We start from the raw sequence: 14,707 nt of genomic DNA on the forward strand, positions 1-14,707 counted from the left end.
ACTTCCTGTCCCTCTACTGATGCCCTGTTTTTCAAATAACCATACTCTACCACACACCAAGGCTAAATACAGAGTCAGATGAGATTTCCTTTACAGTCTCCAATCTTCCCTTTCTGTACTCATTTCAAGTCTCAGTCAAAATTCCTCTTCCCCAAATACTCAAGAGTCCTAATGCTCACTCTTTCTTTAATTCTCCATTAAAGCCTCAGGAAACATCTCACAAATTCATCAACACAGTCTAGTAAAGACTTGCTGGGAACCCTCCACACATTCTCTTCCTGTATTTTTTTTTTAATTGAAGACAAAATCTTTAACCAAAAAATAGATCTCTAATAATTAAATTTCACACAGCTCTCGATTGATGAAAGGTACATTTTGGTCATGAGACACTTGGAGCCACCATAAAGTAGGTTTATACTCAGAACCACATTGGTAGCAGCCTGTCCTCCACTTGGCAAGCTAATTGCAACCCCTATATCAGTCCCGTGTATGTGTGTGTATGTGCTGGGTGTGTGAGTGTTGGGTGACATTTACACATACCCAATGCTTGCCAGTCCTCCACACAGGACATAGTTTGGTCCCTCCTCAATAAAAAGAGGCCTAAAGCATAAATCTTACCCTTAGAAATTTGCCACTGCCATGGTGATCACAATATATCCCAATCTCTGCTCTCATTCCCACTGTTGTCAAACCACAAAGAAAATAAATTGTTATTACAAACCTGAAATAAGCCCCACAGGAAAAGGACTCCATGGGGCACAGAAAGCAAAGAAGATTCAAGCTTCGTTAAAAGTTGACTTTTCTCTTTTCTCTGGGAGCCTTTAGAAGATCTTTGTTTGGATGATAGAACAACCAAGAAAAGTTCTTCTGGATTTATGTCACTTCAGAGCCTGTTGCCATGGGAACTACATTTCAAAATCTTCTCAACTGGGGGGGGCTTCACTAAAGTCATGTTCCCTGAAGAGCAGATGAAGCCCAAGCAGGAAGCAGTGTAGGAAGAACTATTCTTAACTGTATTTCTTTAGTTACAGAACTGCCCTCTTTCCAAAACTTGAATCTCTATATAGTGCTTCTTAATTTTATTTATATTTCTATTTTGCCATCTTTTTTTTTGTTGTTGTTATGGTCTATTTATGTCATTCCACATGTGATACATGTAAATGCAAAACAGTGCCTCATGCACAGCATTAACCCTGACTTCTGGTGGTATGAGGTTGGCCCCAAGTGCACTGACCATCACACCAGAGGAGGCCACACGGAAGATAAAGTTTCATAAGAAGAGGCGGCACACTTGACCGAAGAAAAAAGATGGCAGCTGAGAAGTTTTCATTTGAAATGACCTGTTAGCTCCTGAGAAAGCAAATATCAGGAGTTCCATGGTTCTGCATTATATTAAATCTCAATTAACTTTTATTAAGTATTTTCAACTCATCAACACACTCATTTATACATAAATGATATATATATATATTTAACACAAAATTTTAGAATTAGAAGGTACCTTGGAGGTCTATATTGGGAGTAATTAACATGTATTGAATACTTGTGAGTAAACCTGTGTACCAAGCACTTTGCTGGTGGTTTTATATATATTAAGTATTTTATAGAAAATTAATAATCTACAGAAAGTGAAGATTTAGCATACTTGAAAATATCATTTGATGAATTCAAGAATACTAATACTAGTAGCAATATTTTACATTTTCAAATGCTTACTATGTGTCAGGAACTATGCTATGTGCTTTAAACATATAAATTCCATTAATTTTTGCAAAAATCCTGTGAAGTAGGTGCTATTATTATTCTACTCTGTACAGGAACATTTCCTTGGATCAAAAGAATCAGACTTACTTATATCTTAGTTATTATAGCCTATTCTCCTTAAGTCTCCAGGTATTTGTAGTGATGGAGGAATTAACAGGATTTACTACATTAATAATCATGGAGAAAAAATGGAGAGGAAAGGTCAAATATCAAAGGCGACTAAGACTTTAATCCCAGGACCGAGAAAAAGGGAAGTAAAGGAGGCAAATGAAGAGCTAGAGTTTAAACCTGACTGTCAAGTACTGAAAGTGCCTCTAAAAGGGATGTCAGGAAAAATATTGTCAGAGAGAGGAAGCTTGGAAGGAGACATGTACTGGGGAATCACATAGATAGCAGTGATCTCAGAGAAGGTGAATGTGGTGGCCCTGTGTATGCTTTATTGTCAAATGATCTAGGTTCTAATCACATCACTCACTGGCTGAGTAAGTGTTTAGTGTTTGCATCTCAGTGACCCTTCTGTAAGCAGAGATATTAACACCTAACATATAGGATTATTGTGAGGATCAACTATCATAATGTTTCACAAGTAATTTAGAATTCATGTAGTGTCACAGGATCCTTATTCTTCCATACTTCTTTTTATCTACATGGTCAAATTCTGCCTTTTACTTTTCATCCACTTCTTTGGGATTGAAGTTCTCCAGCCCTAACTATATTATAAGTGGGTACAAGGCAAGATCATATGTTGAAATACTGTTTAGCTTATATATCCAATATTAAACACAATGACAAATGCACATACTGTTCATAATATTTACTAAGTTCAATAGAAAGAAATATAAATATGGTTCAATAAAAGCCCACATTCAAAAATTAATAAATTCAAGAATATTTTTATTATTTTAAATAGTGAAGAAATTCATCAGAGGTTTCCTACGAATAGCTATGTGGTAAACCTATTTCCAAAAGGTAAATAAAAAAAAATGCTACGTACAACTGGCTTTACTATAAGTATTTTTGAAGTTTTAAATATGCTAATGTTGACACCGATCTGACATTCATGCTAGATGATGTGTATCTTTTGGGCATGACTTTCAGGATTGAGATATTTATAGAATAGAAGGAACTGCCCAACATTTTGAGGACTGGCAAAAGAAAATTACTCAGTGACAGAAAGAGCTGCAAGCCTTCCCACGTTAGGAGCTGCCCAGAGCTTAATTTCATCATAGCCCATAGTTGGGACTCTTAAAATAGGAATCCATTTTTAAGTGACATTTATCTCAGGAATATATGTGCTATAAAAAGCAAATTGCACTAACACTAGCCATATAAAATACATCATTTCAAGGTGTGTTAAGGGTACACCATGTTCCAAGATTTTGAAAAGAGAGCAAATACAAGGAAATGGCCTTATTTAAAGGCAGTTTGATGGAGAGGAGTTTATTCAAGGCATTAATGAGGATGTCTCAGTTGATTTAAAAAATAAATCCTAAAAATTAAGATTCACTAGAGACTTTCCTTGTTGGACAGAGATGTCTTAGAATTCTTAATTGCAGGATAGCGAAGACCGTGCTATTTTTTGACATAGATACTGGTCAGGAAAGCCACAAAACCTCTGTAAAATGTTCTTGTGCTTTTCAAAGCTTTCTCTAGGGAACTTTTCTAAAGACTAGTTTTAATCCAGAAGCAATGTGGTGTAGTTGAAAGAACCAGGTTTGAGAATCTAAAGATATAGTTGTGTGGCATTGGCAAAGTAAAATGTTTTCAGCCTGGGATTTCCTTTCTGTAAACAGAAATGTCAAATCCTGCCTTAACTACTCATGATGTTAGATACAGTATGCCAACTGTCTTCTCCCTTGCCCATCATTAAGTGTTAAAATTCCTCAAATTTCCAATCTTACCTTTCTTATCTCCTTGGTATGACTACATTTACTCCATTAAAGTTGATTTCTTCAGATCCTTCCTAAAATGGAGCCCAGGTGTCAAAAAACCATGCTTTCAACCCAATTTATACTCCCATTTCAGTTGTTAATAATCTTCCCCCAAATTCAAAGAGACCCAAGCTGTATTGAACCAAAGAGCTTCAAGCCAAGGATAAAATTAAAGATAAGTCCAAATGCCTGAATGACAATCCACATTTGAACAGCATGTTAAAATATGAGACACATTTACTTATATATTATCTTCTATATTTCTTAAAATAACCTTGAATTTATTTGATTCTCTCTTCATTTTACGTATAAAAAAATTGAATTATCACTCTGTAAAAGATAAACTGAGATTCAAGGGCTAGTCATTAAATCCAAATGCCAGACTCTATCAGATAATCACACTGCATTGTCATTACCTGGATTTGGGATCCTGCAGCCTTATTCTTTGGGGATTGCCCAGATGAAAAGAGAGAGCTGATTTCTGAAGTGAAGTAAATCGGCAAGCTACACTAATGAAATAGGCTGGTTTTCACATCTTAGAATATTTGAAAAAGTTGTAGCCCAAAAGTTCTCAACTTTGGCTGTAGAGTGGAATCGTCTGAAGCTCTTTATAAATGCTGATTCCCAGGTCAATCTACAAACCAATTAGAAATGTTAAATTGTGGCCCTGGCAGTGGTATTTTAGAAAAGAACTCCGGTGATGCCAAAGAACAATCAAGGCTAAGAATCACTGTTGGCAGCAGGAAATGCTCCAGGTGTTGGGCCTCTTTTCTTCTTCTTACCTTCTTGATAGAAAATCAAGAAGACCAAAACTTCCTTAAATAATGTTAAAGAAAAATTTTCCTCAAACATGGAAAAATGTAGATAGATGATTAATTCCTTGAAATCAAGCTAGAGTATTTTCCAAAATACCTGCTTGACTGTAACCTGACACTCTTAGAGAATATCAGGGTGTACTTGACTAACAAGTCACAATAACTAATGGAAGAGCAGACAATTTTGTAAGGTGAGAGTTTTGTGTAAAATGATGTTATTGTAATTTGCATAGTTCAATAAAGGAGTTAACCCTAGAGGAAATAACCCTAATTGAAATCCTGTAGGATATCAATCAGTCATATATTTAACATGGTAATCTGATTTTAACATCCATTTCCTAACTATCTACATGTCTGTTTGATTATATATATATAATGTATATATATATGTTATATATATATATATAACATATACATATACATTATATAAATATAATCATATGTGTGTGTACTTATACCTCAAACGCTCTTAGAACCAGCTTCTTTGTTTTATTTCTGGTTGCCTCAATAATAAATGAAATATAACTTTGACATGTGCTAATTACAGTAAGTATTTAAGAGTTGAGATGTTACAAATTAATAACAATAGTAAGAATAATTAATAGTTCTTAGTAGTTATAAACTACTGTTTATATATTTTATCTTATTTAATTCTTAGTGAAATAGATTCTGTTGTTATGCTAATTTTATAAATAAAAGAAACTGAAATTTACAGAAGTTGGTAATTTTCTAGCATTCACAGAAGTGATAGCCCCAGGAAACAAATCCAAACTGTATTAATCTAGTAACCAAATCCTTAGCCATTAAAAATCCATTTTCTCTGAGTTTGCGATCTTTCTGTACACTGGTCTAATGGTTTTGTCATAAAGATACACTTCAAATTGTAATGCCTCCTAAAAAATAACTTCTTCGGATCCCCTCTTTCTGCTATCTGCCCACAACTCCCCATCCTTAAAGGGAACATCTTCCATATAATCAGTGTGTTCCTGGCCCTTGGGATGTATTTCTAATACTTCTGCCTTCCCTGTCACCTGCCTCAGTAAGCTCAAAACCCACATTTAAAGCAAGAGCTTGTATCATGCTGTGCAGTTTAAAACCACTCACACAATATCTTAGTCAATTCTTGCAATTCTTGGGGAATGTACTACTTTTCAATTTTACAGAAAGGAAAAATGGGGCATATATAACCTCTATAACCCCAGTGGGAGTCATTTGCCTTCAAATTTCCTAATTTATGATCTATCTAATATTCTATTCTGCCATGCGTTCCTTAATTTTTCCAGAGGACCTTAGGTCTACAAGGAAATTCTAACAATAAAATTGAAACATTTTGGATAAAGAATTGGGTCAGAGAAATAGAAAATGTACCAAATGCAGGGCAGTGTCAGACAGTCAATCAGGACCAGAGCCAAATGTCCCTGTGACACAGTGTACCATGAGGGGGAGCAATCCTAGCTGCATTCTCGATATCTAATCCCACCCCGAAGGACAAAATGAAAGCCTTCGATGCATTTAAAAAAATCAAACCTAATTCCACACCAATTACATGAGTGGCATGGCCCCACAACATTCTTTTCCCTCCACCCACCCCACACCTCATTAATGAGAGGGCAGAATAAAACCAGAGGGCATCACTTACTCAAAGAGCACAGCCTGGTACCAGTCCCAGGTAAAGTCCCAATCTCTGCACCCTCCACCAGCAATGACCTAGTCAAGGTCAAGTGTTCCTGTAATTACTAGTGTCCTGGCCCATAGCCTGGCATGTTATTTAGAGAATCATCTCTTGTTTCTAGTCCAGATACTCCCAGGCCGAAATTGCAGACACTCTCTACTCGCAGCCAGCTGCCTGAAGCCATCGTGTCCTCACTGGGCCCATCCTGACTGCTCTACATGTCCACCCACAGCAATATCATGTCACTTGAACAAACAGGTGCACAGCACATGCTCACAGGTACCCTGCTCCACAGGGATTATGCTGGTGTATCCCTTGGATCTGATGGTTAAATTAGTAACTGCAGGCTTTTCCCTTTTGTTGATGTCCCTGGCATTTTCCCAAGAGTTCTGCTGCAGTGAGTTACTGGCATGGTCCACTTTTGAATTGTGGCCCACAGTTTGAAAAAACTTGTCTGAAACACATACTTTGGAGTCCAAAAGAGACAGGGGAAAAAAATGTGCCCATTGAGATAGTGCGTAGAGCTCTAAAGACATAGGCTAATTTATTAGATTTTCTAACAGAGAGGTATACAGATTTAAAGAAATTTAAAATGTTGGATACAAGTTTTACTTGTTATTTCCCAACTAATAAGAGAATTTGAAAATGCTTGACGGGGTTTTTAACGGCCTCTCCTTTCATTCAGTTTATATCTTTTAAAGCAAGTTTAAGAGCAAAGAATTGTGGGAAAAATACTTCTTGCTATCTTGTCTTGCACGCTTACTGTGTACCAAATTCAGTGTTTGACCCGTCACCCTCATCCAAAGGGTGTGAAGTAATGCATGTATAATTTTACCACGTTTATTCTTCACAACGACCTGTTCATCTCTACTTTAAAAGTGAGGAACACACACAGCTTGTAGGTTCAGAACCTTGGGTCAAACTCTGGCCTGTATAACTCCAAACTTCTTAGCCTTAACCACTAGGCTACACTACCTCCCAGTGACAATGAAATCTCTGAAGCGGCATTTTTACTTACTAGAATCTCTTGAGCTTCTTTATAGATAAAAACAAGTACTTACATAACTTTAATGGAATGCAGAAAGTCATAGACCCAAGTAAGGTAAAAGTAGAGATATTTGGATTTCAAAAGAGATTTTCATTATTTCATCTTATTCAATATATACTAAGAATTATTTGTACCCTCTTATTTATTTTTAAATAAAGAAACATTCTCTGATTTATCTCTACTTGATCATGCATGTTAAGCTTGATTAGTCATAAAAAAATACTTGTCAAATTACTAATAACAACTTTTGTCAAGCTAAAGGCAGAGAACAGACTCTAAAGCCAATCTTTCAGATAATGGGGAGCTGATGAAAGACTTTGAACAAGAATGGTATTTTTTTCAACAAATATCTATTGAACATCTACCCTATCCCTGAAACTCTTCTAAGTTTCTCTGACACTTCAGTGAAAAAGCAAAAATGAAACCAAAAAACATTCTTGCCTTTATGGAGCTTTCATTTCAGTGGGAGAAAATATATGAAAGAGGTAAACATGTAACACGAAAAATGCTATGAAGAAAAAGAAAGCAAGTAAGAGGGACAGAAAAGGCAAGGATAACAGATTTCTATTTCAAATAGAGTAATCTGACATATGAGCAATAACTTGAAAGAGACTTGTGAGGCCTTTGCTTAGTAAGATGAGTTACTCTAATAAAACATTGGGCACTTATGACTTAACGCAGCACCTTTCCAAGGCATTACTTTTTTGTCCTGCACTTTAAACATAATACTTCAACCCAAATTACGGGATGTAAGGGAGACAATTCTGACATCGCAAAAGGATAGAGGGGCGAAAGACCTCGGTGAGGCTTTAGACAATCCCAAGTCACACAATGTTATTGACTGAGACTAACATAAAGACTAATAAAATTTTATATGGCAATTTGTATTCTACACACTCTGCCAGAAGCTTTTATATATTAAGGATGGCAGATTTTCTATTCAAAAAATAAACCTCTATTTGAGGAAATTCAAGAGTTAGCTATAGATGAGTTATATATGTTTTCGGTCAGAGTTAAGGGCTTAGTCCTCTTGGAGAAGTTATGAAATTGAAACGTGAAGGCAGAATCCATCTTTCTCCAGGAAAAGTCAAATGAAAACCACTGCACACAGGTCTGTGTATGTGTCTGAGTATGTGAACATACATCCGTGAGGACTTGCTCATCCCCAGCTAAAACTCAGCCATGACATTGTCTCATTTATTTACTGAGAATTGTCCACAGCACAGATGACAGTAATGAAGCCTAGTCCTTGTTCTCAACCCCATGGCACATTTGAAGAATTACAGGAAAAAAAATCCATTATCAAGAAATTAAAATAAGCACCCAAAGTGTGCTCTCCTTATGACCCAAGGGCAAAGAAGATCTTGGGGGATTCATTAAATGTTCACTCTCCTCTAGGAATCTCAGAGGGTTCTCACTGACATGATGCAACAGAAAAAAATCTTCTGAGATCTTTGCCTCTTCAGAAATGCTTCCTGTGGGAATTTAATTTCAAATAATCAAGGTTTTATTTCAAGTGAACAGGGCTTCTCTAAAGTTGTTTTCTCTGTTTACTTGTTTCAATACCAGCAGAGAAAAACACATAAATAGTCTTGATTAAGTTACTTTTATTGCTGAACTTTTTCCAAAAATGAGAATCTCTGTATAATGGATTCCTTGTTCTATTTATTGCTAACACTAAAATATGCTTGAGACATGAATTATAACACACTCGTGGAAAATGTATGTATAATACATTGTCTTTGTATATATATATATGCCTCATGCACATGCATGGACCCTGAAATGTCTGGTAAATCTTCAGGTACCACCAGAGTGGTACTAAACGCAATGCCCTTCACTCCACACAAGAAAAATACAAGAATCAGCCACAATGTCAACCAAAAGAGTCAGAGAGCCTGCCCAGATAGAAAAGATGGCAGCCCTAGAGGCATCTGTTGTTCTATCTCTTTATCACTTTATTCCCTTCATGTTTTAAAATTTCCAGTGTTCAGTTCTCAACCATCTGGGCCTCTTCCTTTAATGTTTTGGGAGTTTGTTCATGACTTCAATAACATCGTTTATGTGACTAATTCCTAAATGTGTATCTTTAGTTCTCAGCTTTTTGTTAATTGCCTGTCTTCTATACACAACTCCTCTATTAAAATATTCTAGGACACTGTTCTGTTGTCACCCTGAATTCAACAAGTCCAAAAATCAATACATATTTTTCATCCCCCAAACAGATATTTGCCCAATCTTCCCTTTTCTGTATTGGAGAGGAAGTAGAAGATATTATTAAAGTATTATAAGTCCTGGTTCATTAGGATTGGTCCTAGTTTATATCCTTTGTCTCAGAAAATTTATTAGTAGTGGCCTCCTTAACTATGAAATATATCTCAGTTAAATAAGAAATTGTAGATGGAATCCAACCAACCTCTGCAATTCCTGGCTTTGCCATTTACTAGCTGTGTGGCCTTGGGAACTTTGTTTAACCTCTCCTGAGCATCAGATCATTTATCTTAAAAAGGAAATTATAAATAGTAGTGTTTCTATTACATAGAACACAGAAAGCATAAAAGTATTATGTTGTGTTTTTTTTTTATTATCATGATTATTATTATTCAAATCTATACCCTGGATGAAAAAGATATTTGAGACTGTAGTGGCATACGGGATTAGCTAAAACAGGGAGGAAGTCAGAGCAAGAAGATAAGCTAAATTTTCACAAGCTATGGAAACAGTAAAGTAAAAACAACATCAATAGATAAGATCATGAAAGAACAAGATTTAGTATCTCTATGGTTCAGGAGAGAAGAAAGGAGAAGACAGAAGCACAAATCAAATCTGACTAAAATTTTGTGCGAGGGAAACCATGAGTAAGAGGACAGTAATGAATAAATAAAGAGATAGATTTCAGTTGAGATGATGAAATGCTGGCAAAAACATCCAAAAGGAAGAGATAAGTAAAAAATCGGCAATGGAGTATCCGAGCTTGGGAAAAAAGGGGTCAAAATACAAATTAGGATATACCCTGTTTACAGAGGAATGGTGAATTATTCCAAGCAGAAATATTTAAAGATAGAATAGTAAAAGGTTAAGTAAATATTTCTTGAATTCATGAAATTCACAGAAGCCAAAAAAGGGAGAATTTCTAGTGTGACAATTAACTAATATTTCTATATATTCAAGTTAAAGAAGAAGACCTGAAAAATGACTAAATAACTTGCACTCTTGCATTTCAATTTACTTCTTTTATATCATGGTTTATCTATATTTTGTCCTTAAATTTTTGGAAGAATTCAACATAGAGTCATTTTAGCCTGCAAGTTCCTTTGTGAGAAGGATTTCAATAATAAAGTCAATTTCTTTCATTGATTTAGGACTATTTGGATTTTCTATTTCTTCTTTTGTGAGTCAGTTACTAAATTGCATCTTTTAAAGAAATTTCCAGTTTCTCTAAGTTATCAACTTTATTGACATAATGTTGTTCATAATATCCTTTATTATTCTTTTAATTTTTGTGGGATCCATAGTGATTACCCCCTTTTGTTCTGATGTTATTAATTTTTACTTTATATCTCTTTCTTGATGAACTTAACTAGAAATTTTATCAATTTTGTCAATTTCTTAAAAGGTCCACCTTCTGTTATAATGGATTTTCATTATTAATTATTGATATTTTATTTTACTGATTTACACTCTCATCTTTAAAAATTTTTCCCTTTCCCTTACTTTGGGTTCGGCTTGCTCTTTTATGTGTAGGTCTTTAGACATAAAAGACCTAGGGTGAGAAACATCAGTTGTTGATTTAAACTTTTTTTCTTCTCTAATATATACATTAAAAATTATAAATTCCCCCCAGAAATAGCTTTAGCTGCACCACACAATGCTTAGCATTGTTTTCATTTTTACTTAGTTCAAAAATACTTTCTAATTTCCATTATAGTTTCTTTTTAAATAATTGGATTATGTAGGACTATGTAGTTCAGATCCAAATATTCAGAATTTTTGCAGTGATCTGTTCTTTGTCTCTAAGTTAATTCCACAATAGTCAGAGAATATGCTCTATTTTAGGCTCTCGATTTATTACAAATTATGTCCCAGCATATGGTCTATCTCAGTGAATTTTCCATGTGCTCTTGAAGAAATTTATGTTCTATTGTTGAGTGAGGTGCTGCAGAAATGTCACTTTGTTCACATCAATTGATAATGTTATTTAAGTCTTCTATGTCTGTAATGATTTTGTCTACTTGCCTTATTAATTACTAAACAAGGAGTACTGAACCTCCAACTTTGCTCATGTTTCTGTATCTCCTTTCAGTTCTGTCAGTATTTGCTTTATGTATCTAAAGTTTATTAGCATTAAATGTGTTAAATAAGCTCAGTATAACACATTTAGAATTATGTGTTTTTTTTATTACTTGATACTTGAATTACTATGAAATATCCTTTCATGACCTTTGTTAATATTTCAAATCCTGAAATTTGCCCTGTCAGAAACATAGCTATTTTTTTTTTTTTTTGCAGAGCTGGGTTTTCTTTTATTAAACTCCTTGAAAAGTCAAATTATATAAATAACCTATATACACAATACAGAAAACTTGAAAAAGAACAGAAAATTGCTAAAAAAAAGATTGACTCTCCCCATCCAAGACGACCACAACTTGGTATGCACACACTTGGCATTTTTAGTAAGTAATTGATAATTTTTATTAACATAAAGCTATTTTTCTGTGTATACTCTTCTTGTCTTTTTTTGTTTAGCACTATATCATGAATATTTCCCAACAAAATATATATCTTTTCACCACATGATTTTAATTACTGTACAATATTATACTTATGTGAGCACAGAATAATTTCATTAACCAATCCTCTAATTGTTGAACATTTACTATTTTTCATTTTAGTTTTTTTTAACATTTAATATTATTTTATATTAGTTTTGTTTGTATAGCATAGTGGACAGACATTTATATAATTTACAAAGTGATCCCCGCAATTAGACTAGTACCCACCTGGCACCACACATAGTTATTACAATATTATTGACTATATTGTGACTATTTTGTAACTACAAATTTGTATTTCTTAATCCTTTTACCATTTTCACCCAGCCCCCCAACCTACCTCCTATCTGGCAACCATCAGATGTTCTCTGTATCTATAAGTCTGTTTCTGTTTTGTTTGTTTGTTTATTTTGTTCTTTAGATCCACACATAAGTGAAATTATATGGTATTTATCTTTCTCTGTCTGACTTATTTCACTTAGCATAATACTCTCTAGGTCCATCCATGTTGTTGTAAATGGTAAGATTTAATTCTTTTTTTATGGCTTAGTAATATTTCATTGTATATATGTATCATGTTTCCCCCAGCTTTATTAAAATAAAATAGACAATTAGTTGCTCGTATTTACATTGTACAATTCAATGAGTTTTTTAATATTATAGTTGGATAACAATACTATATTAGTTTCAGTTGTACAGCGTAGTGATTAGAGCTCAAGTGATCACCCCACTAAATCTAGTACTCCTCTTCCCCTTACATATGTATTACAACATTGTTAACTATTTTCCTTAAGCTACATTTTATATATCCATGACTATTTTGTAACTTTCCATTTGTATTTCTTAAACCTTTCGCCGACCCCCTGACCCTCCTCCTGTCTAGTAGCTCTCAAAATATTTTAGACTGTAGTGGCATACGGGATTAGCTAAAACAAGGAGGGAGTCAGAGCTCTATATCTATGAGCTTGTTTCTGTTATTGCTGTTATTGTTTATTTTGTTCTTTAGATTTGCATGTATGTGAAATCATGTGGTATATGTCTTTTTCTACTTAACTAACTTCATTTAACGCAATATCCTCTAGGACCATTAAGGCAATATCTTTTTCTATCTTCTTCTTTTTAGCCTGTGTGAGTCTTTTAATCTGAAGTGAGTCTCTTGTAGGCAGCATATGTGGGGGTCTTGCTTTCTTATCCATTCAGCCACTCTGTGTTTTGGTTGGAGAACTTAATTCTTTTCCATTTGAGGTACTTGTTGATAGGTATGTAGTTATTATCATTCTTTATTCCTGCTTTTAATGCATGTTTTTTTCTTCTTAAAGAAGTCCCTCCAACATTTCTTGTAGTATTAACTTGGTGTTGATGAATTCCTTTAGCTTATATTTATCTGGGAAGGTTTTTATCTGTCCTTTGACTCCAAATGATAGCTTGGCAGCATAATGTATTCTTGGTTGTAGACCCTGGGTTTTCATCACATTGAATATTTTGTGCCAAGCCCTTCTGTCCTGCAGAGAGCCTCTTTTGAGAAATCAGCTGCCAGTCTTATGGGCTCCCCCTTCTAGGTAACTAACAGCTTTTCTCTTACTGCTTTTAAGATTCTCTCTTTGTAGATAACCTTTGGCATTTTAATGTGTCTTGGTGTGGGCCTCTTTGGGTTCCTCTTTCTTGGGACTCTCTGAGCTTCCTGGGGTTGTGTGTCTATTTCTTTCACCAGGTTAGGGAAGTTTTCCAACATTATTTCTTGGAATAGGTTTTCCACTTCTTGTTCACCCTCTCCTCTTTCAGGTACTCCTATTACATGGATGTTTTTACACTTAATTTTGTCCCAAAGACTCCTTAAATTATTATTATAGTCTTGGCTTCTTTTTGATTGTTATTCTGATTCGGTGACCTTGGCTTCCTCGTTCTCTGTATCAGTGGTTCGATCCTCTTCATCTACTCTGTTAATTCCTTTTAATATACTCTTTGTCTTGGATAATGTATTCTTTATTTCTAATTAGTTCACTTTTATAGTTTCTATTTCCATTTTATGTGTTTTTTATCTCTTTGTTAAAGTTCTCACTGAGTTCATCTATACTTTCCCCAAGTTCATTGAACATCTTTATAACCAGTGTTTTGAACTCTGCATCTGTTAGCTTGCTTGACTCCATTTTCCTGGATCTCTGTTCTGTTTTCTCATATGATTTCTGCTTTTTTGCCTTCCCATTTTGGCTTCCTTCTGTGTCTGTTTCTACGTACTAAGGAAAGATCCTAAGTCTCCCAGTCTTATTAGTGTGGGTTTGCATAGTAGGTGTCCAGAGGTAGTTCAGCTGCAGGCCAAGTTTAGCCCCACCCTGTGCCCCTCCAGGGCCACCTATTAAGAGTCAGCAAGCAATCCACAGATGCCATGCTTATAGTTGCCTCAAGAAACCATACTAGAAACCAAGGTCAGCTGTCACCAGTGTGGGTCTTGGAGCTTACTCAGCAAGTTGCACAGGGGACTCACCAAGGACACAACTGTATGTGGCTTGGGTAGAGCTATGAGTTGGGGGAGGCAGAGTTCCAGGGAATCCTCTGGGCTTAGCGACCTCTGTTATACAGTTTGATGGCCTCTCAGCTCTGGCGGTGCTGAGCCTGCACACTAGGAGGGGGAAGGGCTCAACAGAGGAACTATGAATTCCCCCAGCACTTCTGCCCAGGAGAAAGCCTTGCCTCTGGCCCTTGGTCAG

This window comes from Rousettus aegyptiacus, unplaced genomic scaffold (assembly GCF_014176215.1).
Source record: "Rousettus aegyptiacus isolate mRouAeg1 unplaced genomic scaffold, mRouAeg1.p scaffold_m13_p_5, whole genome shotgun sequence".
Taxonomy (NCBI): Eukaryota; Metazoa; Chordata; class Mammalia; order Chiroptera; family Pteropodidae; genus Rousettus; species Rousettus aegyptiacus.